Raw genomic sequence first — 26,406 nt, 5'->3', positions numbered from 1 at the left:
TTTTCACAGCAGTTTTCCTGAGGGACTGCCAGGCACAGCGGATCTCTCCCGTCCCTCTGTAGTGGATTGTGTATTGCCAGAGCACATCAATAGTAATTAATAACTGTCTCTAATGGGGAGGAATTACACAGAGGAGCGAAACCTGTGCATACGTTTACAGTGTCACTGAGCCAACAACACTAATCTTAACCAAATGGCAGATTACTCTTTGTAGTAAAAGACATGGCAAGAGCAGAGAAATAGTCTTTTAAATAGTATATGCATTGAGTTGATACAGGTTTACAGTTTTTTCATTTCTTTAAAAGTTTCCTCTCATAATCTTGCTATGATTAAGATTTTCTGTCATTTGTCATGCTTTAGTAGACCACTGAACTATAGATGATAATGTGTTTAAATAAACATAGGTTCCCTCAGATTCTTATTCACGGCATGTTTAAGCTTTAGTTTCTGGATCAGGAAGATACCTAACTTGGTGGAGTGATTAACTAGGGGAGTTCAACTAGTACAGACCACAGAAACATATAATATATAATATAATATTATATATATATGTATATGTATATACATATATATGTATGTGTGTATGATTAAGGCTTTTGCTGGTTCAGTTTACACTTGGTGTCTTCTGAAGATATTTTAGTCCTATAGGGACTCATGTGATCCTAAGATATCTTCCATCAGCATGACCTCAAATTGTAATGGATAATAACTAATTGCTGGTAATGTTCTTTAGTTGGGGAAGACCTATGCGATGCAGTCCTTAAATGGGGACATTTCCATGCCAATATACCATCTTCATGCAGCATAAGTCCTTTCAGTTAGATTTATGTTTTAATCCACGTTCTGAGTCAGTTTGAGGGCCCAGACTTTCCCTCTGAGTGGGTGTTTAGCAGTTTGTGCTGGTTCAGGAACGGAGTGAACCGTCCCTTGCTCTAAGCATTGAGTGATGAGAAGAAATGGGGACCAAAAATAGTATCTTTGTTGAAGAATAAATTCAGAAATCAGAGAAAATCCAAATTAAATGTGCATTCCAGAAGTGGCTAGGCAAAGAGAGGAAAGATCAACTCTGTAGGAAAAGCGATAGTATATTGGGCTATGAGTTATCTGGCACAGGGAAGGAAAAACCTAGAGAGATTCTGAGGATGCTGGTCATTGAAGCTGGAACCACTCTCTGAAGGGCTTTATGACTTCTGTGGTGAGGAGGACCCACAAAGGCTGTTGTGCCAGATGAGTCCATTCACAAAGTAATTTCCAAGAAAAACTAAGAGGGAAACACACAGAGGTATTGTTTCTTTAATTCTTTTTTGTAAATGTTAACATCTAATTCTAAAAGTCATTGCTAAGTAAAAGTATCAGATTGAGGGGCACCAGAGTGGTACAGTCGGTTGAGCATCCAACTCCTGGTTTCTGCTCAGGTCGTGATCTCAGGATCATGAGATTGAGCCCCACATCTGGCTCCATGTTCAGTGCGGAGTCTGCTTAAGCCTCTCTCTACCTCTCCCTCTGCCCCTCTCCCCTCCCCTGCACGCACTCTCTCAAATAAATAAATAATAAAAAAATTCTTAAAAAAAGAAAAAAGATTGATACATGGCATTTGTTTAGTTTGGAAAAAACTGTAACAAAAAGAATGCCAATCTCAGAGTCTAGTAAGCTTAAATTTAGACTTAAGTACATGGTTTGAATAACAGTATATGAAATCCTCTATAGTCTAGTATAATTTACTATGAAAATTCCATAAATTATGAACATTTATTACTCTTTACCTTTCTTTTGACTTGCCAAAATTATGTATTTGAAACCTTTGGGTATTTTTTGCATTAAGATTCTGTTTTCAAGGTTAGCCTACTTTATCATCTCTAAACTTCAAGAAGTATATTAAATATAGTAACTCAAAGCAATTTAGTACTGCAGATAAAGCCAATATTGTCCTATACTATCTTCAGTCTTGTGTAAGGACAGTGTGATTTGATCACTTCTGATCACTTACGTATAACTAATTGTGGTTTTTAAAAAGGTTATATTCTGTGAATAAATATCCCGAACATTATTATACAGCCTAAAAGAGATCTTTTTTATTGTTGATTTCCTTCCAATACTAGCCCAGAGACTGACTTATTATAGTTTAATGACTAGAAGAAGGTTATTCTCAACAATATTTTGGACTTTTCCAAAGTGTATCCATATATTAGTTAGGTTCTCCAGAGAAACAGAACCAATAAGATATAAATAGATATATAGGAAGATATTTATTTTGGGGATATTGGCTCATGCAATTATGGAGGCTGAGAAGACCCACCATCTGCTGTCTGCAAGCTGGAGGCCAGGAAAGCTGATAATGTAGTTCCAGTCCAAACTTGAGGGTCTTAGAAACAGGAGCGCCAATGTCTGAGGGCAGGAGATGGATGCCCCAGCTCAAGGAGAGAGCAAATCCACCCTTTGCCTTTGTGTTCTATTCAGCTCTCAGGAGATGCCTGCCTGCATCAGTAAGGGAGATCTTCTTTACTCGGTCTACTGATTCAAATATTGATCTCCAGTAATATCCTCATAGCCACACCCTGAAATAATGTTTTACCAGTTATATTCATATTCTTCATGTTATACAATTTGATGCTAATGTATGTAAAACATCCATTATACTGTTTTGTCTGATATTTCCAAAGCTTTTGGACAAGGACACACACAGAGGATAATTTACAGTAGCAAATTGTGAAATGTGTGAGTTGTCACTCATTTGTCTTACATCCTGAATACAAATATTAATTACTCAACATTAAGCTCATTATACTGAGCATAAACACACAGACACACACGCTCATGTGTGCATACATTTAAACACACATGTACACACAGCTTATGAATAATAAATAGACTAGGTAACTAAGAAAGGTTGCTTATTCTTTATAGCCGTTTTCTTCAGGGTGTGTTGTATTAAAACTACTTAAAGAACCACAAGAGATCATCATGTATGTCTCTTAAAGAGATTAATTTTTTTTTTCATAAAGCTTACATGCATTGCCACCTCACTTTTCTGGGGTATAGATAAGCTCCTGAAGAAAGACAGAGTTGAATAGCCAAAAATAAATATCATTAAGACCATGGAGTGTAATAAGAGAGTATCAGAACCTTGCTGATAGTCTATTTTATTTCAACTTTAAATATAATTTCAGCATTTCTGTTTTCTGGTTCCTGGTTTAGAGAGAATGAGTTGGAAGCAGAGATAGTGCTGTTAGAAACACATATAGAGCAAATATAATAGTTGAAATGTTGAAACAATAAAAAGCTATACTGAAAGAATATAGCAGACTATGGAATCCCTACTGTAGAAACAACCAACTCATGCCTCACCTTTAAGAACATGAGTTCTAACTCTTAGGATCATAATTTATGTCTAAAACCATGGCCTCTATTCATCAAGATAAAAGTACCTATAATCTGATTAAGATGGCAAGAAAATGAGTGACATATCTTAGAAAGATTTTCTTCAGAATTAGTTGAAATGAAAAGTTTTGAAGTTTCTTTTTTCTGAAAAATGTCCCTACCTGCATCAGCTTGTAATAAATGAAATGCTATTATATGCTAAAAAGCTGTGAATGTTTTGGTATAAATGTGTGTATGTTCATTTTTGGAGGGCGCAGGTCCATAGCTTTGATCAGTTTCTCAAAAGACTTATGGTCTTAAAAAAGTTAACACAAAGCTTGAGAAAAATATTCTATGAACAAAGACATTAAACAAGCCAATGCATTTATAAAATAATTGGGCATAAATAGAATACTTATTTTTCATATTCACATATGAATATGACATTCAAAATAGACATGATAATTATAATAAATGAAAATGAGCACTTCCAAAAGACTAAACACTAAGTAGCTTATATAATTACTGAATAAATGAATGAACATGAAAAATTGATATGGTATAGAGAGATTCCAATTTGCAATATGTCTCAGTTTATTGCAAAATTGTATTCTAAATGTTCTAAATATGCTGTATAGGTAAGTGGTTTTTGTTTTAGTAAAAGATGTGAATTAGTCAATGTATTTTTTTAAATATTATTGTTATCAATTAGTTCAAGGGGGACTGTATCTTAATATTATTTAATATGAGTTAAAGTTGTTTTTCTTCAAGAAAAATATTCCCTGAAGTGTTGTTTAAACTTATTTTCTGTTCTTTCTCTGTAAACATTTTATCTTCAATCCCTTGCAGCCCAGTGTTTCCCTCATCACTTCCCTGAAACTCCTCTTGGAAAAGCTTTCTGGAAACTCCCGATTGCCAAATTAAATCTCCTCCCATATTTTAGCCTTCAGGTCCCCTGTGTTTTGCTAACCACTATCTTTCTTAAAACTCTTCATTCTTTTGCCATTTTTATGTTTATTACAGTATAAACTAGAATCAAAGAATAACAATTAGACTTACGATTCAGAAATGATAAGATTTTTTAGAGGCAGTAACATAAAGCAAAGAAGGTGAAGCACTGAAAGGGGAAAAAAGTACATTATCTGAGGCCCAGCGGTTTGCTGTTCCAAAGGCAGACTGGAATGTAGGAGATCTTCCATGCTCTCATGGTCTTGCCATGAGGTATGGGCATTGATTTCCATTGTTCTAAAGATTTGTCTATCCCTTTAGCAAAGTGTTTGATAGTTTTTATTATGCTTTTAGTCACCAATTTTCCACAGTAACTTCAAGTAGCATTTATATTTATTTGTTGATAAGAATAGACTGTTCTTTAGAAGTTAATTGTTTTAGTTTTGGATGTAGAACTTGAATTGTATTCATCCAACTGAATTCAGGGAAGATAGTGATGTGTTACATGTTGCTAGCTCACTGACTCTGTTCAATTAAAATCAAAAGAAAATTATATCTTACTATAAGCAAATCCTTTCCTGTTATTCAAGTCATTAAGATAAATGACTAATCTTCTGGCTTACAAGGGGTTTGCAGTCTCATTGAGGACAAAAGAATTACATTAATAAATAAAGTACACTTTGGTATGTGTCACATAAACCAAATGCACAGAGATTCCTTACAAGAGATGTTGTTCTGTGTTAAGGATCCAGAAAACTTCTCAAAGAAGGAAGCATTTAGTTTAGATTTTGAAGGAAGACTGGATTGTTGACAGTTCGACATGAGGAGAATGAGTGGCAAGGAGATGCTTATATTCCAGAACATTAGGGAAAAAAAATTCCAGTCTATTAGCAGAAACAGTATAGAGTTGTCAAAGTTGAGATTGCACTTAGTGGAGAAGTGGTTTATTTTGATAAAAACACATATGTACAGAAGTAAAGAAGTAAAGAAAAATTAAATAAAATTGGAGAAGCATGCTGAGACATGGTATAGGATGGTTCTGAATTCTGAGGACAACAGGGAGGTACCAAAGCTTGACCTGGTGAGAGCTGTGCTTGGTAAGAGATCATGTTAGAGCAGAAATAGAATTTTCTTTTTGAGAAAGGCTTTAAACATGGAAACTGGAAGGCCTTTTACAATTCATGAAGGAGATAAGGAAGACTTGAGTTAGTAGTAGAAAGAATAGAAACCAAATCATGGTTATGAATTTGAGGTCTGAGGCAGAAATGATAATATTTCATAACTTAAGGTGTCAGAAAGAAAGGAGTAATTGCGATTATATTTATTCAACAAACATTTGAGAGTATCTTTCACATATTAATGTTTAGATATAAGTGTAACCCTCAAGTGAAAAAATGAAACGTGGTCTGGGGCTTTAGTAGAGAAGTCAAATTTATCATATATATGTGACAATCAACTGAATAATTAAGTGATCATTGAAGCCATAAAAGATTTTTTTTCAACTATCAGGACAGTAATAAGAAAGAAAAGATGTAAGGTGATGCCCTTATTAAAAACAAAAAATTGTAAATACATGTGGTGATGGATGTTAACTAGATTTATTGTAGTGGTCATTTCACAGTATATAAATACCAAATAATTATGTTATATACCTGAAATTAATATAATGTTTTGTGTCAATTAAATATCAATTAAAGTTTCTGTATGTATGGATATGAAGAGATCTCTAGGTACAGTAATAAACCAGATTAAGAAATATACTTTGTGTTCAAATAAAATTTAGATGTTATTCTAGATGAAGGTTTATATAAGTTATAGAATAAAAATCCATGTTGAGGGGGAAAAAAACCATAAAGACATGGCAGGTGTCAGAGTAAGAATAGTCAGAGGTAGTAGGCATAAAGAATCCCAAAACAGGGCAGAATAAGATCAGTGACATGTAATTACTAAGGGAGAAAGAATATTTCAAAATGAATACTCTAGCTAATATCACTTGCTAATAAAGATCAGAGTTGCTAAGACTTAAGAAAAATCTTAGGTGATTGCTGATGATGTAACTTAAAAGTTCTCCAGGAAAAGTGCAGACACGATGAACAGGATCTAAATTTCTGAACTCTTTAGCTGCTTTCTATGGATTACACCCTTGGCATTTTGATACAATTATCTTCAAGGATTTAGTTGCGGAGATGAATGTTGATATACCCACTAACTACTGTCTCACGACTGTTCCTTAGGAAGTATTCAAAGTTGACAATATCAGATAAAAAGGGAATATTTTTTAGACTAATAATATCTCAAAATACAGAACGTTATAATTATAAGCTGTAAGGAATTTCAAAAGTTGTCTCTATGTATAAGCCCTAAGAGATATGATTCTGGAAAATATAGTTTCAGTTCTTCCCCAGTAATCCAATAAGGCTAGTGTCTTGGAAACATTAAAGTTAAGACATTTTTCTTTGCCAAGCTAAATATCACTGTCTATTCTTGGTTTAGAAATACAAAATACCGGGCTTTTCAGAATGAACATTCATACTTGATATTTTCTGAAATTGAATCCAAATTCAATCTGAAGAATGGCATAATACAATTCTGACATCTCTTTTCTCTCCACAATGCTGTCTCATCAACATCACATCTATGTTATTTCTTATACTCACTGGTAAATGTAATCATTTCTTTGGTAGAATATCTTGTTCTTCAACTGAGAAACCAACCTTCAATCTGATGATATAATTATAAAATAAAGTGGCTTCTCTTTTCTAGGCTTATTTTCCTTTCCGTCACTGCTTAGTTTTGTGGTTCATACATCTCCATCACTTGTTTAACTTTTTTTCTTTAAAAATCAAACACTTGTAGTCAGATGACATCAAGCCTGAGGAATACACAATTTACTGTCTTTTTTTGTTTATCTGTAGCACCTGACATTTGTTCAGTCTGCTAGACTTGAGTCTGAAAGTGTCAGATTCTAACTCCTCTTTCTGGCTCTCTACTGCTCTTTCTTGCTAGACACGTGAAACAAGTGGTGTGTCTTTATGTAGATCACAGAGGAAAACTAAAAATACCTGTTTTTTTTTTCTTTTCTCTTTTTTTTTAAATGGTTGAGAAAGTAAATAGTTCAAGCATAGTTTTAAACTATGATTTGGAATGGTATGCAGCACTATGAATTCTTTGATTCCTTCTCATTTAATAGAAATTATCTCACAATATTTCCTATGATTTTCTTATTCCAGAGCACTGGAAGGGGGAGGTTACTGACAAAGGCTATATCCAACCCCTCTAGTGGCAAGCAAGACATACTACTCAGGGGCTCTCTTCCACCCAGCTGAGAACTCTATTTTAGGTGCTACCTAGTGTCATTATAATAGATTGATAATGGTCTATGGATTTATTCGGCTTTAAGAGGCCTTACACATTTATTCAATAAATATGTGCCATGTTCCGTTCTACATTCTGAGAATTTCTCAGGGAACAAATAAGACAACATTCTTGCTCTCGTGGAACTCATGTTTTATAGCAGAGACAGATGTCAAACAAGTATCATCTAACATGTCCAGTGGTTATAAGTGATATGAAAAGAAATAAAGCAATCCATCATGGTAAGGGGATAGAGCATGAAGATGAAAGAGTCATTTTAAGCTGGACAGCCATGGAAGACCTCTAATCAAAGTAGTAATATTTCAAGTCAAACAGAGAAAGACATGTATCATATGACCTCACTGATATGAGAAATTCTTAATCTCAGGAAACAAACTGAGGGGTGCTGGAGTGGTGGGGGGTGGGAGGGATGGGGTGGCTGGGTGATAGACACTGGGGAGGTTATGTGCTCTGGTGAGCACTGTGAATTGTGCAAGACTATTGATTCTCAGATCTGTACCTCTGAAACAAATAATGCAATATATATTAAGGAAAAAAAAGTAGTAATATTTCTTTTTTTCTTTTTTTAAGACTTTATTTATTCATTTGAGAAAGAGAGAGCGCAAGCAGGGGGAGAGACAGAGGGAGAAGGAGAAGCAGACTCTCTGCTGAGTAGGGAGCCCGAAGTGGGGCTTGATCCCAGGACCCTGAGATCATAACCTGAGCCAAAGGCAGACGCTTAACCAGGTGCCCCATAAAGTAGTGATATTTCAGTATAGACCTGAATGCCTTGAGAGCATGAGGCACAGTGATATGTGGGGACAGAACATTTCAAACAGAAGGAACAGTAAGTATAAGGGTCTTGAGGCATCCGTGTGCCTGATAGAGTAGAGGCTAAAGGAGGTGGTGGTAAAGTGACTGAGGGTGGTTCTAGGGGAGATGGGGGGAGAAATGAAATCAGAAAGGGAGTGGGGAGCCAGCCTGTGGAAGGCATATGACTATAGGTCTGAATGAGATGCAAAACCATTGAAAGGTGTGGGCAGAAACATGACCTAATCTGATTTATGTCCTAAAAGAACCATTCTGAGTGTGGAGTGGAAACTAACAGGCCATAGTGGGGGTAGGACTGGCTATAAAGACACTGGTTGGGTATTTATTGCATTGGTCCAGAGGAGAAAGTTCATTGGTTTAGACCAGATGCCAGTGGAAAGAGTGAGAAGAGGTTAGATGCTGGAGACATTTTAAAGCTTGATCTTACAGAGTTTACTAATGGTTAGAAACAGGATGTGAAAGGAAGAGAGGGCTCAAGAAAATGTCTCCAGTACATTTCCAAGAACTCAACTACAAAAATAAGACAGATTTATGTCTAAATCTGTATCCTAAAAAGAAAAGTCAAAAACTTACTTTGGCAAACGTTTAAATGTCTCTAAAGTTTAGGTTCCAAAGCAAGCTTATCTTAGTTTATTTAATTTTCTTTTCTTATTCTTTTTAAAATTTTTATTAAGGTGTAATGGACATATAACATTGTATTAGTTTTAGGTATACAATGTAATGATTTGATATTTGTATATATTGGGAAATGGTAACATAGTAAGTTTAGTTAACATTCATTACCACACTTAGTTACAATTATTTTTCTTACAATGAGAACTTTTAAGATCTTCTCCGTTATGATGCACCTGGGTGGCTCAGTCAGTTGAGAGTCTGACTCTTAAATTCGGCTCAGGTCGTGATCTCAGGGTCATGGGATGGAGCCCTGCATTGGGCTCTGTGCTGAATGTGGAGACTGCTTGAGATTCTCTCTCTCTCTTCCTCTGTCTCTCCCATTCCTCTCCCCCACTAGCAATCTCTCTCTCTCATAAATAAATAAATAAATAAATAAATAAATAAATAAATAAATAAATATTTTTTTAAAAAGATCTACTCTCTTAGCAACTTTTATTTTTTTAAAGATTTTTTTGTAATTTATTTGAGAGATAGCAAGAGAGAGACACAGAGCAAGAGGGAGGAGCAGAGGGAGAGAGAGAAGCAGACTCCCCACTGAGCAGAGAGCCCAACGTGGAGCTTGATCCTAGGACCCTGGGATCATGACTTGAGCTGAAGGCGGGTGCTTAACTGACTGAACCACCCAGGTGCCCCTCTTAGCAACTTTTAAATGTATAATACAGTATTGTTAACTATAGTCACCAACCATGCTGTTTATGTTTTATATATTCTTGTTTCTGAGTCCAGCAGACATCCTTGCTCCTACAATATAAGCAATTTTATACTGTGAAGCCATCAGCCTTCTGTCATCATTCTACCATCTGAATCCCTGGAAAAAAGCTAGAATGAAATTGTTCCTTAAAATGAGTTTTTAAAGCTCTAACTCAGATTGAGCTGCCAGTTAACAAATGAAATAAATTCTACTTTCCCTATCATTTTAGTGTGTCTTCTATTTATAAAGTCATGGAAGCTCAAGAATAGAAAAATATTTAGGGGTCAACCAAGTCCAGCCATCAACTGTCAGCTCTAAACTATTTTGTATTTTTTTAATAAAAATGTGTCTTTAATAAAAAATACATTAAAGTGTCTAAGTTGGAAATGTCTCTGCAAAGCACCTTTATCTCTCCAGCTTAAAAAATGTTATTTGTAGTAGTACTAGTATCATGGTTACAACCTGGACCTTAAGCAGAAAATATGCATCATATTATGGTATTTCAAATAATCAATAATCAGGCCTGTGTTCTTTTGGAAGGTAACTGGAGTGAAAATAGTTACATAATATTTTTAGGCTTATCTAATCTGTTTTATACAGCCTATTCAAGGACACAATTATTCATGTAGTCATTAAATAATGATTCCTGTCCCTAAAAAAACTTAAACTAGAACACATTGTTAATAGCCATTATTTCTCATTTCAAGTAACCCAGATGCCCTAAACTTTTCCTCCATTATTCCTGTATTATGCCAATTCTTTATTCTCATTCTAACTACTTCCTCCCATGAATTTCTCATTTGGTCTCCAGATCTTTAACAGCTCTTGCTTCTTATCCTAGCTTAAATACAGTTAAGAAAGACTAGAGTCTACATTTTGCTACCTTAGAAGGCCCTTTTTCCTACTTCCTTACATATACATTATTTGAGTGTGTATTTTAATGAAAATTCCCTAGTGTCAAATGGGCTATTATTCTAAGGAACTCTTTTTTTTTATTATTCTTATGTTAATCCCCTACATTACATCATTAGTTTTAGATGTAGTGTTCCATGATTCATTGTGCATAACACCCAGTGCTCATGCAGAATGTGCCCTCCTCAATACCCACCACCAGGCTAACCCATTCTCCCACCCCCCTCCCCTTTAGAACCCTCAGTTTGTTTTTCAGAGTCCATCCTCTCTCATGGTTCGTCTACTAAGGAACTCTTTTCAGAAGTACCATTTGAATACAATGTGTAGGAAAATGTCTTTGCTTTTTCTTTTAGTCCTTAGGCTTTCAAAAAAAAATTTGGTAAGGTATCCCTTATATTAATTATACAGCATTTCCCAAATTAACACCTTCACAAATATTCATGATACTATTTACTTCTAACAACCTTGCTGCCACAGTGTTAAGAATAGAAAACCCACACAATTTGTCCTACATCACTGCTTCCCATTCAGAGTCAATGCATTTTTATCCCTTTGCATCTTAGTAATTGAAAGTTAAAGATTTGTTTCATTATCTTGTTCAGCCAGCCACACTCTAACCTACTTCTGTTATATAAAGAACTTCACTGTGGTTTTGATATGACTCGGGAAATCTTACTCATGTAGTCTGTATTTTTAGGTCAAGGTAAAATGACTTCTGACCTTTATTTTCTTTTGTAGTGATATTTTTGATATATATATTTACTTTATTAGGAATTTCAAAATTGTTTTCTGGCCAATTACACATTTTTAAAGAATACCTGATTACCTTTAATGAAACTTTTATAACATTTCCTAGCCAATGAAAATTTTGTGAACTTGTTACTCATTCAGTCTCCGTTCCTTCAGTAACTGTCTAATGGAGAATGTCTAGATAAAGACCAAATCTTTGGCTCTAAAGCCTATTATTTCTTTTGGATTTTATATTTACTGGGAAAATATTCATGGTCTGAGGAAAACTAATGAAGTCACACGAATTTCAGTTGGGAATGTACAACATAGAATGCATAGTAATTCTCAGCAACACTGGGACATGAATAGGAAAAGTGGAGGAAACGTTGACTCCTCCCCTAGCTATGTATACCTGTGAGAAAGAGTTCACAGCCTAAAGGATGAAATGCATGTAACACAGATGGTGAAGATACATGCTTTAGTAGTACATCTTGAACATGGCTTGTGAAAGTTGTCCTGAATGGAGAAACAGAATTTCAAAACTTCAAAATTTCTTGTGAGAATATGGACAGAATTCACAGATTTCTCACATGTTGACACATAAATCTAATACCATTTTGGGGTTGAGTTTTCTTTAATTATTCTCTATAAAGAACATGGATTGTTGTGGGGTTTTTTTTTTAAGATTTTATTTATTATTTTTAGAGAGAGAGAGAACGCAGCAGGGAGAGGGAGACTGAGAGAGAGAATCCTAAGCAAAGTTGACGGTGAGTGTGGAGCCTGATGGAGGGCTCAATCTCACAATTCTGAGATCACGACCTGGGCCAAAATCAAGAGTGGGACACTTAACTGACTGAACCACCCAGGCACCCCAAAGAACATGAGTTTTTGCAAAGAAGTTGCTCGTGTCTTCTGTGCCCTATGGAAGCCATAAAGGGATCAGTGCTTTGCCTCCATTCAAGAGATCCAGAAGAGGAAGAGGACTTCAACTAGGAGAAGGCTTTTAGAGATGGAATTAGCATAAGGGCCACTTGACTCCCTAGTTCCCTCGAGACATTGTATCTAAAGCATGTTGGAATGATAGGTCTTCCCAGTGTACCTGCCTTTCTACTCTTAGAGGTTAATTCCTTCAGGATCTGGTAGACACTTAGAGGCCAGAATAGAAACATAAAATCTAAAGCCAACTGCAAACAAAATTTGACTATTATAATACCTCTGATCTCTATTGGTTTATATAAGGATTTCAAATTACTAAAATTACCGTTCTGCTTGCCTTCTTTCCAGTGAATTAGACGGGAGTTGCCGTGAGTTTGTGTGAATACGGAAACAATTCATTTTAACTGTCTCTATGGCAATAGTGGTCTGCCTCTGTAACAATAACCAGTGAAGAGAAAAGAGACACTGATTCTCTTTTTTTTATTATGTTTTGTTAATCACCATACATTACATCATTAGTTTTTGATGTAGTGTTCCATGATTCATTGTTTGCGTATAACACCCAGTGCTTCATTCAGCACATGCCCTCTTTAATGCCCATCACCAGGCTAACCCATTCCCCCACCCCCGTCCCCTCTAGAACCCTCAGTTTGTTTCTCAGAGTCCATAGTCTCTCATGGTTTGTCTCCCCCTCCGATTCCCCCCCCTTCATTTTTCCCTTCCTGCTATCTTCTTCTTCTTCTTCTTTTTTTTTTTTAACATGTAATGTATTATTTGTTTCAGAGGTACAGGTCTGTGATTCAACAGTTTTACACAGTTCACAGTGCTCACCATAGCACATACCCTTCCCGATGTCTATCACCCAGCCACCCCATCCCTCCCACCCCCACCACTCCAGCAACCCTCAGTTTGTTTCCTGAGATTAAGAATTCCTCATATCAGTGAGATCATAAGATACATGTCTTTCTCTGATTGACTTATGTCGCTCAGCACTGATTCCCTTTTAATAGATTTTAATTTTTTTTCTATTTTTATGGCTTCACCTTTTCAAAAGTCTTATTTTATTTGGTTATTCCAAGAATTCTATGCTAAATTATTCCTCTTCTCCATTGCTTCTTTTGCTAAATTCCAAATAAATAAGTTCTCATCTGAATTTGACAACTGAAAAATATGACTCAGATTAAAGACTGGTGCTCGTTATGTCAGTGCTAGCAGGGATGCCATTTAGTATCTGGGAAAACATGCTGACTTTGGAGCTAGATTTGGCTGCAAACCTTGACTATACCTCAACAAGCTGACCTTCTGCAAGTTATTTCATTTCTAAATCCCTAAGTTGGCTCCTTTCTAAGGTATAGATAATAATATCTTCCCTAAAGTGTTATTATAAAGATTAAAGATTATATATATTTAGTACCTGGCATGTACTAGACCCTCAGTAATTGGTAGTGGACAAATACAGGGTCAAATATGGGCTCTGCTCCTGATTGGATGTGTGGTCATGCAACTCCGTCACCAGTAGCCACAGTCTGTTCCTCCAGGGAACTGCAAAAGTTCTTATCTAAATTTAATACCCTGAGTTTCTGTTTGTTTTTGCCAACCTCAATAGTACACTTATTGTTTATTTCACAAAGGAGACCAGGATCCCAGACTCCTAGGCAGATAATAATTAAATCTAGAAAACTATTTGTGCTTTGTCAATTTTAAAATGAGTTTGTTACTGATTGTCTTTTGTAGCATAACGACTCTATGAGCCCCAAACATTTCAATGGTATTTACACTTTGCCATCTTAAGGAGCTCCTCTTGTCTTCCTTGTTTTTTATTAGTCATTAGTCAGATCCTCATTCTCTGAATGATTAACACAGAGAATCTTTTCTGCTTTAATTTTATAATTTCCACTCCTTAACATGTAATACATCACCTGTAGTCTATGAAATTCTATCAATTATCACTATAGATGCATCAGATAATTCTGTAGCATAACTATACCCTCTGAATTCATAAGTGAATTAGCCTCTTTTGTCTTTAAATAATGTCTTCTGAACAGTCAAAAATATTTTTTCTGCTTTATGTTACCTACTTACATTTTTCATGTGAAGAGTTTTAACTTCAGAAATATAATTACTTATGTGGCTAGTTTAATGTGTTTTCTTTAATTTGATCTTCTGTTTTGGTTTGTGACATATGAATATGAGAGAGCAGGTGTGAGTGAATATGGTTGTGTGTGTATGTTCTAAAATATTTATTAGTGTTAAGGGGGGCCTGGGTGGTTCAGTCATTAAGCATCTGCCTTCGGCTCAGGTCAGGATCCCAGGGTCCTGGGATCGAGCCTTGCATCAGGCTCCCTGTTCTGCGGGAAGTCTGCTTCTTCTTCTCCCACTCCCCCTGCTTGTGTTCCCTCTCTGGCTGTGTCAATCTTTCTCAAATAAATAAATAAATAAAATCTTAAAAAAAAATTATTAGTGTTTGAACCTGAAATGCATTTGTTTCAGATACTATTAAAATTTATACTCTGAGTTTGGGGGGAAAGTAGTGTTTTTGTTTTTGTTTTGTCTTGTTTTTAAGTTACATCAAAATGTGAAGATGTTTTTTAATAAAAGTTAAACTGAATTAATATCCAATAATAACAAGCTTTGAAGCATATATAACTTTATATACTGGACAATATTTTATTCAAGTCTTAGCTGATAACTACAAAATAGAATATTATAGTTGTAGGGACTAAATAGTTCATAAGGGAATGATTTATATTGGATAACAGGTTATATATCCATCTATATTCTGAAATCACAGCCTGATACATTGAAATAAGGCTCTAAAATGCAGTAGGAATATAGAGGGATATAATTGAGACTAAGATACTGAAACATTTTCTTTGTCACTACAAAATGTTTTAATAATTAACTTCAATACTCATTTGGGCTACTTTATTACTTTTTGGAATATGAACCTTCCTCTTTTCGAAGATTCTGCCTGGTTATTTAGGAGCATTTGTCCCTGTCTCCCTTTTTTTCTAGGTAGTCTCCTTTTACTTTCCCCAAACTCATTACCCAATTATCTTTAACTTTCCCTAACTCTTTCCTTTTTTAAAAAAAATTTCCCTAAAGTATAATAATATTCTTAATAAAAGGGGTAACCTCTACCATCTTTAAAATTTATTCTAAAAATACATAATATTTCAAAAATATCATAGCATATTAGAAATATGGAATATTTACTTTTTAAATATTAATTGCTTAGTGAAAAATAAATATAAGTAAATATAAGTATAATTTAGACAACATAAGTGAAAGAAAACTATAATTGTTTGGTATGCCTTTTTGAACTACATATAAGTTGTAATGAAATAGAGTACTCAATTTAATTGCAGTGTGTGTGTGTTTATGTGTTTGTGCATGCATGTGTGTGGAGAGGAAGAGTAAATTATTGTTTGCTTGGGGATATTTTTCGTTTTTGTTTTTGTTTTTGTTTTTTGGTTTGAAGATCCAAAGACCAAAAACGTTTTCTGACCTTGAAGAGAAAGAAGTGAGGTTCACAAGTATAGAGCTCATGTTACTTTTTTTCCATCAGTCATTCTTTGGTTTGTTATATTCTGACTATAAACTCATGAATCTTCACTATAACGCCATGAGGACCAAAGAGTGTTTTTGCAACATAAGAATCCAAAACTAGTTTGCAAAATGGGATTGATTGTACTTGGTTCAGAGTATGTTGTGGAGCCAAGTGACGTAACACAATATTGCTGGTATTTAACTGCTCAGGAGATGGTCTCTTGTTACTGCTATTTGTCCCTGCTTTTTCTTAAAAAAATTACATTTGGTAAGGCACACATGTCTAACTTCACTTCTCCCTATTTTGAAAAAGGCATAAGGCCCATGGTTTCTTTTTGATAAGGTGAAGTGGCTGAATTTCTCTCTCTCTCTCTCTTTTTTTTAGGTTTATTTATTTATATGAGAAAGAGAGAGAGAGCACACTCATGAGCATGCATGAGTGGGGGAGGGGCAGAGGGAGAAGGGGAGAATCTCAAGAAGACTCCCCTCTGTTAAGAGAACGCCACAGGGAGTTCAGTCTCATGACCCTGAGATCATGACCTGAGCCGAAACCAAGGGTTGGATGCTCAACTGACTGAGCCACACAGGTACCCCAGAAGTGGCTGAATTTCTATGAACAGCTTGAAATCACCTCTCTGTTCTTATTTACATTATCTTAGAGTCATGTGCTGAACCTTGCCCAGTTCCCTCCCTCCAGTTAAAATTAGTCTTTTGCTCTTCATTTCTTCTTTCATTATATTAAATTGATCTTTATTTAGTGACTGCCAAGTACCAATTATCTTCTGGGCACAAAAAGATGAGCTAAATATGCCTGGTCGTTGTCCTTATAGAGGTTACATTCTGATGGGGAAGATACTAAGTTTTTAAATATAAAACTTACTAGATGAACAAATGAATATATAATTTGTATTATTGTATAAGGGAAAATAGAAGGAAAAACAACTTTTAAAACCAGAATGCATATAGATAAATAAATAAATTCATAGACATATTTAAATTGTGGTAAATGATATGAATAGAGACTAACCAAGATTTCTCACTTAGATATGGGGGCAGTGGTTGCTCAGTGCTAGGAAGTTCTTCTTAGCATTCAAGCTAAGACCTGATGTTGAATAAGCATTAACCAAAGGAGGGGTTGATATGAAATGAAAGAACATGTATGACTGGAGAACATTTATAAATGGGAAAAGTCATGAGCTAACGTTGAAGAGGAAGTCAAGGACCAGGTCATGGAGACCCTGGGGAGAATTTTGTATCTTATGCAAGTGTAACAGGAACTCACTGGGGAGTGACATGATTCAACTCTGCTTCAAAAATCCTCTCACTGTAGTGTGGAAAGTGCATAGGAAAGGCACAAGAATGGAAGCAATGAATATAGTGAGTTTTTATTTAAAGATTTGATGGAATATTGTGTAGCAGTCAAAATGGAGATAAAAAAACAACTTTAAGGTGGGTTTTGGAAGAGAAATAGTAAGCACAGTGATGAATGAGATCCTGGGGATGAGTATATGGTCATGTCAAGGATAACTTCCTGTTTTCTGTCTTGGGGGAAGGAGGGTATGGGGAGGACTGCATGCGGAAAGCATATTTAGATGAAGGATGAGTAGAAATCAAGAGTTAAGCTTCAGATATGCTACATTTAAGATTTCTGAAGAGGGCACCTGGGTGGCTCAGTGGTTAAGCAACTGCCTTCAGCTCAGGTCATGATCCTGGAGTCCCTGGATCGAATCCCTGGACCGAGTACCACATCAGGCTCCCTGCTCAGCAGAGAGTCTGCTTCTCCCTCTGACCCTCCTGACCCTCCCCCCTCTCATGTGCTCTCTCTCTCAGTCTCTGTCTCTCAAATAAATAAATAAAAATCTTTAAAAAAAGATTTCTGAAGACATTCAGTTTAACGATTCAATAGACAGGTTTGGAGTTTATAAGAAACATTCTTTTTTTTTAAATTTTTTTTATTTTATTATGTTATGTTAATCACCATACATTACATCATTAGTTTTTGATGTAGTGTTCCATGATTCATTGTTGTGTATAACACCCAGTGCTCCATTCAATACGTGCCCTCTTTAATACCCATCACCAGGCTAACCCATTCCCCCACCCCCGTCCCCTCTAGAACCCTCAGTTTGTTTCTCAGAGTCCATAGTCTCTCATGGTTTGTCTCCCCCTTCGATTCCCCCCCCTTCATTTTTCCCTTCCTACTATCTTCTTTTTTTTTTTTTAACGTATAATGTATTATTTGTTTCAGAGGTACAAGAAACATTCTTATGACCCATTCTACTCATACTTAAGATATTTGTCTGAAACAGATGTGTTACTAGATTGTAATCTCTTTCTGTGTCAGGACTTCTTCTTTTTTAATCTTCCACCATATTTTACACAAGGTAGAGAATGGTTGAGATAAAGGATAAAAGGGAATTATATATTGGGTCTTACTGTGTGTAGGGAATGAAATAACTGCCTTCAGCTTAAACCTCATGAAAGACTATTAATTTTTACAGATGGTCAAACTGAAGAGCAATTAAATAACTTGCCAAAGATCACAAACTAGTTGGAAAACTAGATCTTTTTGCCTCCAGGGCCTAAAGTTATCACATTAAACCCCAGTTTCTTCTACTGAGTCTTTTAAGTCTTTGGTAGACTTCATTCATTAAATATATATATATATATGGGGAGTTGTGTTAGACCTACTATATGTTGGGATCCTATCCTACAGTGGTAAATAGGGAAAATACCTTTCCTTTAAGAGCTTAGAGTCTAGTATAGGAAACACATAATAAATATGTGTACATAAACTAGAAAATGTTTCACTGTGAATAGGGCCATAAAGAAAATAAACAGGGTGCTATAAAAGAGAGGAATGGTGGAGAATGAATTTCTTTAGATAGGGCAGTTAAAACAGACCCAAGTTAGCAGAGACTCAAGGATAAGAATAGAAAATACTGTTCTACTTAGAAAGGAAAAGTCCTGTGGTGGAAAAGAAAAGACCTGTACAAGTTGATCTGGGTCAGTAAACAAGCTGCCATATATAATGTGACCACAGAGAGAGACAGAAGCCAAGCCATGCAAAGCCTTGTAGGCCATTGTATAAGATTTGAATTTTATTCTAAGAGCACTGGCAAACCATTGAATTATTTCAAGTAAGGGAACAACATGATCTGATTTTTTTTTTAAGATAACTATAGTTTCTGAGAGAAGAAGCAATTCAGAGTAAAAGAGTGGAATCAAGAAAGCCAGTTAGGCAGCTCTTGAATTAGCTCAGGTTAGAGATTCTGATGGTTTCTAGAGGGTAATGGAATGGAGAAAGAAGTACAGGAATTTAAGACATGTTCTAGAAATAATAGAGGATGTTGATGGATGGGTCATAGGAGGCAAAGGAAAACCAGAAGTAAAGATGACCCTTAGGTTTTTGGTGTGAGCATTTGAATAGACAGTGGCACCTTCTATTAAGGTGGGTGACACTGGAGAAGAAAGCGCTTTAGTGGTGGGAAATCAACAGTTATGCCTGATAAACATTTGTTGAATTAAAAAAAAAACACAATATTGGTCACACAAGATAATTTTTATTACATGATTAAACACCACGTTTCCTTGCATTATCATTCATTTATGAGTTGTCTATGGTTACTTTCATATCACACCAGCAAAACTGGGTAATTGCCTGATGTCCCACAAAGCTGAAAATATTACTTTTGGCCCTTTTATAGAAAAGTTTGCCAACCTCTGCAATAGAGTATGGCCTGAAACTAATCTTAGAGTATGGTTTCAAACCAAACAATAATCTTCTCCATAATCTTTATAAAACCTTTGACTCCTCTTAAAGCCAGTTTCTTCTTATTAACATGCATCTCTCCATCCCTAAGTTAGTTCACTATTGCAGTCTTCTCTCTCTCCATTTATTTTTGGTATCTTTCTATTTACTCCCTAAAAGTGAGCCTTTCCTAAACTACATTTCTTAGTTTTTTTTTTTCTGTCATCTCCTTAATATCAGCACAACTCACCATCTCACTTCTTATAGATTTTTGCACAAATGCCAGCTAACTAAAGAAGCTTTCCTTACTTAGTAAAGTTTCCCAACCCCACTCATTATTCTCTAATCATATCATCTACATTTCCATCTAGTTGTATTTGTTCCTTGTCTGTCTCCCCCACAGATACCATGCCAGTCCCATGAGAGCAAAGACTAACTTTTTTGTTCACTGGTGTATTTTCAGTGCCCATAACTGTGTCTGGCATGTAATAGGTTCTCAGTTAATATTTGTTGAATAAATGAATCTGCCCATTCTATCCTCTCTTCAGGAGGACTTATCTATGCCCACGTTATCAATTATTACTTCTAATTAGGAGGCATCTAACTTACATCTTCAAATTCTAAATTTGATCATGCTTCAGATCTCTTAGCCTATGGTATCATATTTAGCTTTTTCTCCTACTATTTTTCTACCTAAACTTTTCTGCCCTATTAGAAACATTACTATTTCTCTAGGGCATATTAAGTTTCCTCACCTCATGCCTTTCCTCCTGCCCAGAAGGTACTATTCTAATAGTTCTGGAACATTACAGGCCTTTTCCAGGCTTTAGGTTTGCACAGGCAGTGCCTTCCTCCCTGTCAAACCACAGCCAGACAGCCCCTCTTCAAAGAGGCCTTCTTTAGCCAACCAACCATGTTCCATCTCATCCTTTACTTCTTTCATACTCTCACAATCTAGCCTCATCTGGATTGTTTGTTCCCTTATTAATTGTGTGTATTCCCCACTAGACTGTGAGCTCTTTCAAGGCGAAGACTTCATGTCTCCTTGCTCACTTGTTAAATCCTCAGTAGTAAGACAGCGCTTGGAACATTCTCAGGGCTCAATAGAGATTTGTTGTATGAACGAATTTCCAGAATGAACTTCTGAATCTACAGTGATCTCTTTTCCCTTGTCATCCCTTAACACTGGTCATTGCTATTACTTTTCTGGGGATAGATGAGTCACTATCTTGGAAAGCCCTTGGATTGTTGGCTTCAGTTGCTGTTTGCTGCCTGCATTGGTGCCCAATTCCTAATAGGTCCTTGATTTAATTCTTTTCTAGTAGTATTCAAAACCCCTTACATATCGAAACAGCATATTATACACACACATGCATACATGTGTATGTAAAGAGAAAGAAGTCAGTAATGTTGCATCTACAGAAGAACTCTCTCTCTCTCTCTTCTCTCTTATTCAAAACTTGGTTAATTATCATCTGATGCTCCTTCCTCTGGAGGAATTCTGTTCTTAATTTCTCTGGTTGGCAGAAGAAGGAAAACTTATTTCCTAAAGCATTTTCTTCTTTTTTAAAAATATTTTATTTATTTATTTTATTTGACAGAGAGAGAGAGTGCATGCACCAGCAAGGGAAGGGGCAGAGGGGGAGGGAGAGAATCTCAGGCAGACTCCTCATTGAGGGCAGCGCCCATCGTGGGGCTCAATCTCATAACCATGACATCATGACCTGAGCTGAAACCATGAGTCCAATGTTCAACCAACTGAGCCACCCAGGTGCCCCACTAAAGCATTTTCTATATCATTTGTTTTTACTATTCAGATATTCATGCAAAAATGACTTCCCATATCACATTTTATTTTGCATTTATGTTAGGAGTAAAATCATGAACTACTTGGGTAGAGAAAATGAACATTTATAAAAAGTATCTGTCTCTAAAAGACCACAAAACATACTCTTTTCAAAAACTAAAAGAAAAGTGGTGTCATCAGCTTAAATTTCCCCACAATACTCAGCATAGCCTTGAAAGAAAAGGTAGGAAGAACATGCAATAGGTAACAGAATAAGTACAGAAACACGTGTATTTTCGGAATGTGTTTCTCTTTAAAGAAAAATTGTACTGTTTCAAAATAGCTTCTCCATCATATGTCTAGAACAGAGGTAGGCATACTTTTTTCTGCAAAGGGCCAAACAGTAAATATTTTAGGATTTGTGGACCATCCAGTCTTCAGTGCAGCTATTGAACTCTGCTGCCATTGCTGCATGAAAACGACCCTAGACTCTATGTAAATGAATGGGTGTGGCTGTGTTCCAATAAGACTTCATTTGTGGACACTGAAATTGGAATTTCATATAATTTTCACATGCCAGGAAATACTATTCTTCTTTTGATTTTTTTCAATCATTTAAAAATGTGACAAACCAGGGGCGCCTGGGTGGCTCAGTCGTTAAGTGTCTGCCTTCGGCTCAGGTCATGATCCCAGGCTCCTGGGATCGAGTTCCTCATCGGGCTCCCTGCTCCATGGGAAGCCTGCTTCTCCCTCTCCCACTCCCCCTGCTTCTGTTCCCTCTCTTGCTGTCTCTCTCTGTCAAATAAATAAAATCCTAAATAAATAAATTAATTAATTAATTAATAAAATGTGACAAACCATTTTTAACTTGCAGACCATACAAAAATAGCTGATAGGAAAGATTTGGGCTTGTGGGATGTAGTTTCCCAGTTCCTGGTTGAGACAGTTCGGCTTCAGTGAGAGTCAAGTATAGGCTGTGGACATACCCTGTGCATAGGTATGATTACATGTTAGGGAAGTAGGAGAGACCTGAGAAGAAGCCGAGGGAGTCCTCCATGAAGAGCACTAAAGTCTGGCAAAAATACCGTGAACAGCTAGAAGACTGTGCCCTGCTGTACAGAGACTCCCAGGCTTGGATAAAGAAACAGCCAATGGATAAAAACAGAATTTGAAGCTAATGATTCACAAGTAATTTACAAGTTTTTTTTTTTATTTTGATGCTGGAAAGGAATATGTAAAATGGTTAATTATTTAAAGTTTCAATATACATAATATGTCATTAAAAGCTAACAAGTTGAAAAAAATATCCTCGATATACCACATAGTTACTTTTTTGACTGCCTAATTTGTCCACTTTTAAAAAATCAGAGGATCTTAGGTGCACCTGGGTGGCTCAAGTTGGTTAAGCAGCTGACTCTTGGGCGCCTGGGTGGCTCAGTTGGTTAAGCAACTGCCTTCGGCTCAGGTCATGATCCTGGAGTCCCGGGATCGAGTCCCGCATCGGGCTCCCTGCTCTGCAGGGAGTCTGCTCCTCCCTCTGACCCTCCCCCCTCTCATGTGCTCTCTCTCTCATTCTCTCTCTCTCAAATAAATAAATAAATAAAATCTTAAAAAAAAAAAAGCAGCTGACTCTTCATTCCTGCTCAGGTCATGATCTCAGGGTCATGGGATCCAGCCCCCTGTGTCAGGCTCCTTGCTCCATGGGGAGTCTGCTTCAGGATTCTCTCTATCCCTCTGCCCACCCCCCCCCACCCCGTGCGTGTGTGCTTTCTCTCTCTAAAAAATAAATAAGTCTTTAAATAAAAATTTAAAAAAATTAAAATCAGAGAATCCTACTTTTTCTCTGAAAAAGAAACACCTGTAAATTCCTAATGCGAAGAATATTTCTCATCTAAATCTCTGTGTCCTGGTCCTGGGACTTGGAGTCGCTTCCCTCTACACGGATGATGGTGGAATGCAACTGTGGGGAGCTCTCAGAGCGCTGTGGTCCTTGTGGACACCCCTCCTGAGTGGCTGTGTTTCCTAGGAAGTGATGGTTGCACACTATTTTCTAGCAAGCCTATTCTTTCTCTTTAGCCCTCAGTATTCCAATCTTAGCCTTTCAGGAAAAGAGAGTAAATGGAGGAAATAGGGTGATGAGAGAAGAACCAAAATCTGTCTGTCTGACTGAATGTTTCCTATAAACCACTCGCTGTTGCAGAATCCTAAGATATGATTTTTTTATGGAGATGTTAGAACGTAAAGATTATGCTAGACAAATTAAAATATATGTATATATCCCCTTTGGATAATTACCATTCCTCAGTGGTATCTAGTTTTGATCTCCTGTTGGACAAGTGAGAATAGTTTTATTTGCTCTCACTGAATCGTTACATCTGTCTTTTATATGTAGTGCAAAAATATTATAGTAAGACAAAGTAAATTTGCTATTAATTTGTTGGGGTAAAATCAAAATGCACCACACAGTGCAAAATCATATACTTCTGAGCAGGCAAACTGAGACTTGAGTCACAATGTTACCACTTTAACAGAGTCTACTTCCTCATTTGTAAAATGAATGTAGGGATAATAACAATGAAGATACGGATAATAATGATGCCTCCTAGGGTTGTTTTAAATATTAAATAAGGGTTGTTCTAAATATTAAATAAGGTATCACATGTAAAGGACGCGCCTAAGTGCTGTGCTAAGAAGAGTGCCTAGCACAGAGGAGACATTTGATACATACTTGTTGAATAAATTAGGAATGGCTAACAAAATGCTGAGGTCATGTCAAGTGTTCAGAAAGTGCCAGCTGTCCTTCCCTTCCCTCCCAAACGCCCTCAGTATTTTATAAGGCACTCAGCATTACTATACAAATATAAAAACCATGGCTTTTTAAGCTGCTAAATGCCAAGGGATCACACTACATGCAGGCTTTGGTCGGCCCCTCTGTGTTTGCAATGGTACACAGGCAAAACTAACAGTTGCTTTCTAACACACTGATGCATTGCAGAGTTCCTTCCCTGCCATATTTTTCTCCTAGGATTTCAAAACTGTGGGGGTGACCATCTAGTAATATTGAGTGATGTTTTCCACAAGCAAATCCATTTTGATAACTAGCCAATTTTCTAATATTGATGAGTTAAGACCCAATTTGTAAGTTGTTCCCTCTGAATCAACATGAAAAATGATGCAAACTTTAAATATTTTGGAAACATCAATATCCCTCTTAAGGCGTCTCTTAAACTTCTATTTCTGTATCCACCTCTACTTTTGTTTATGATTCTAAGGTGCCCTTGCTTGGGAGTTTCCTTTACTCATTTATAGACTGTGAGTTGCTGCTCTAAGCACTTAGGTCACTGCCTAAATTCTCTTTGCAAACTGTGGCCTTGGCTGCAATGGTAATACTGAATTTGTCACTGAGGATGCAGTCCTTTTCCTTTTCAATGGAGATTTTTAGCCTGGCTGACTTTGTGTGACCAAATAACCAGAGAAGCCAACCTCTTCCCTCGGGCAGATTCTATTGGAAAAAGGAAAGGGAGAGAGAGAGATGGAGACAGAGACACAGAGAGAGACAGAGAGAGAGGGAAGGAAGGAGGAGAGAGAGAGGGAGAGAGAGAGAAGAAAAGAAAAAGAAGGAGGAGAAGGGGTAGGGGGAGGAGAAGAAGGAAGGAAGGAAGGAAAGAGAATGAATAAAAAGGAACCCTCAGCTCCCTGGGTGACACATTTAAGTACTAAAGGATAAGCTCTATTTTAAGTGCCCGCCTTTGGTTATGTGTATATATTTGATAAAAAGTTTTAAATACATAACCTCAATTAGCCGAACAGCAGAAGTCCCAGAAACTGGGACTGCCCACTGCTCCCCCCCAAAAAAAACCAAGTTAGGGACGCCTGGGTGGCTCAGTCATTAAGCATCTGCTTTCAGCGCAGGTCATGATCCCAGGGTCCTGGGATCGAGCCCCACATCAGGCTCCCTGCTCCGCGGGAAGCCTGCTTCTCCCTCTCCCACTCCCCCTGCTTGTGTTCCCTCTCTCACTGTGTCTCTCTCTGTCAGATAAATAAATAAAATCTTAAAAAAAAAAAACAGGACATTATAGTTCCCTAAAATATCAAGATTTGAATCCCAAGCCCAGATCCAGAGTCCACACTTGAGCCACTCTGGTGAATTGTGATTTTCCTCTATTGGCCTTCATTTGCCCATTGTGCTCATTCCTCCAGAATTCATGCACACACCTTGGCTCTCTCATCTTTTCCTTCTACGTGCCTTCCATTCTTGTCCATGAAGCAACTGATGCATCATATTAGCTCCAACTTTTGTACATGACAGAGCTGCCATTCTCCAGGACCTCAGTTAGGGCTAAGTGCTAAAACCTCATGGTTTTCCTCAGGAACAATGGTAGAAGCTCCACCTTTGCTGTGTTGGTGAACCAAAAGCAAAACAAAAACAAACAAACAAAACTCAGCCCATATGCTTTTAGACCCAACCGCGGGAATTCCTTATCCTTTCTGATGAGAACGAATTTTATGCTGCTTATCCAAATTCAAAATGAAAGTTTTAAAATTGCAAAATGAAAGTGCAGCTGGTTTTGCTCCAAGGTTTATCGGTGATGAGTCACCTATTTTTATTGCTTAAGAAATCAAATCTAGTGTTGTAATGAAAACACAATACAGTGAATTTAGGATAATTCTTGGAGCATTCAAGATGTGCCTATTTGTTCAGGGACATTGTGTTCTTTGAGGTTTCTTCTAAGCACTTTAATCTTCTGTAGAAAGGCATTTTCTCAGTTTTTGAGGAAAGATGCTCTATTATCTAACCACCCACAATGAGTGGTTTTAATGCAGCAATTACTGCAGAAGCAGAGGGTGGGGATTGTGCGCTTACGCTTTGCCTTTGTGTTCCTTTGT

The 26,406-nt window shown here is 36.7% G+C and overlaps 1 protein-coding gene across 1 annotated transcript in view; it reads left to right on the top strand.

The window, feature by feature from the left end:
- The window catches only part of ADGRB3 (adhesion G protein-coupled receptor B3), a 709,573-nt gene that overhangs the window by 365,413 nt on the left and 317,754 nt on the right, over nucleotides 1-26,406 (top strand). The gene's annotated exons all lie outside the window — the stretch shown is intronic.

This window comes from Neomonachus schauinslandi, chromosome 8, assembly GCF_002201575.2.
Source record: "Neomonachus schauinslandi chromosome 8, ASM220157v2, whole genome shotgun sequence".
NCBI lineage: Eukaryota > Metazoa > Chordata > Mammalia > Carnivora > Phocidae > Neomonachus > Neomonachus schauinslandi.
Note: the sequence above shows the minus strand (reverse complement) of the source record. Positions and strands in the feature narration are given on the sequence as shown.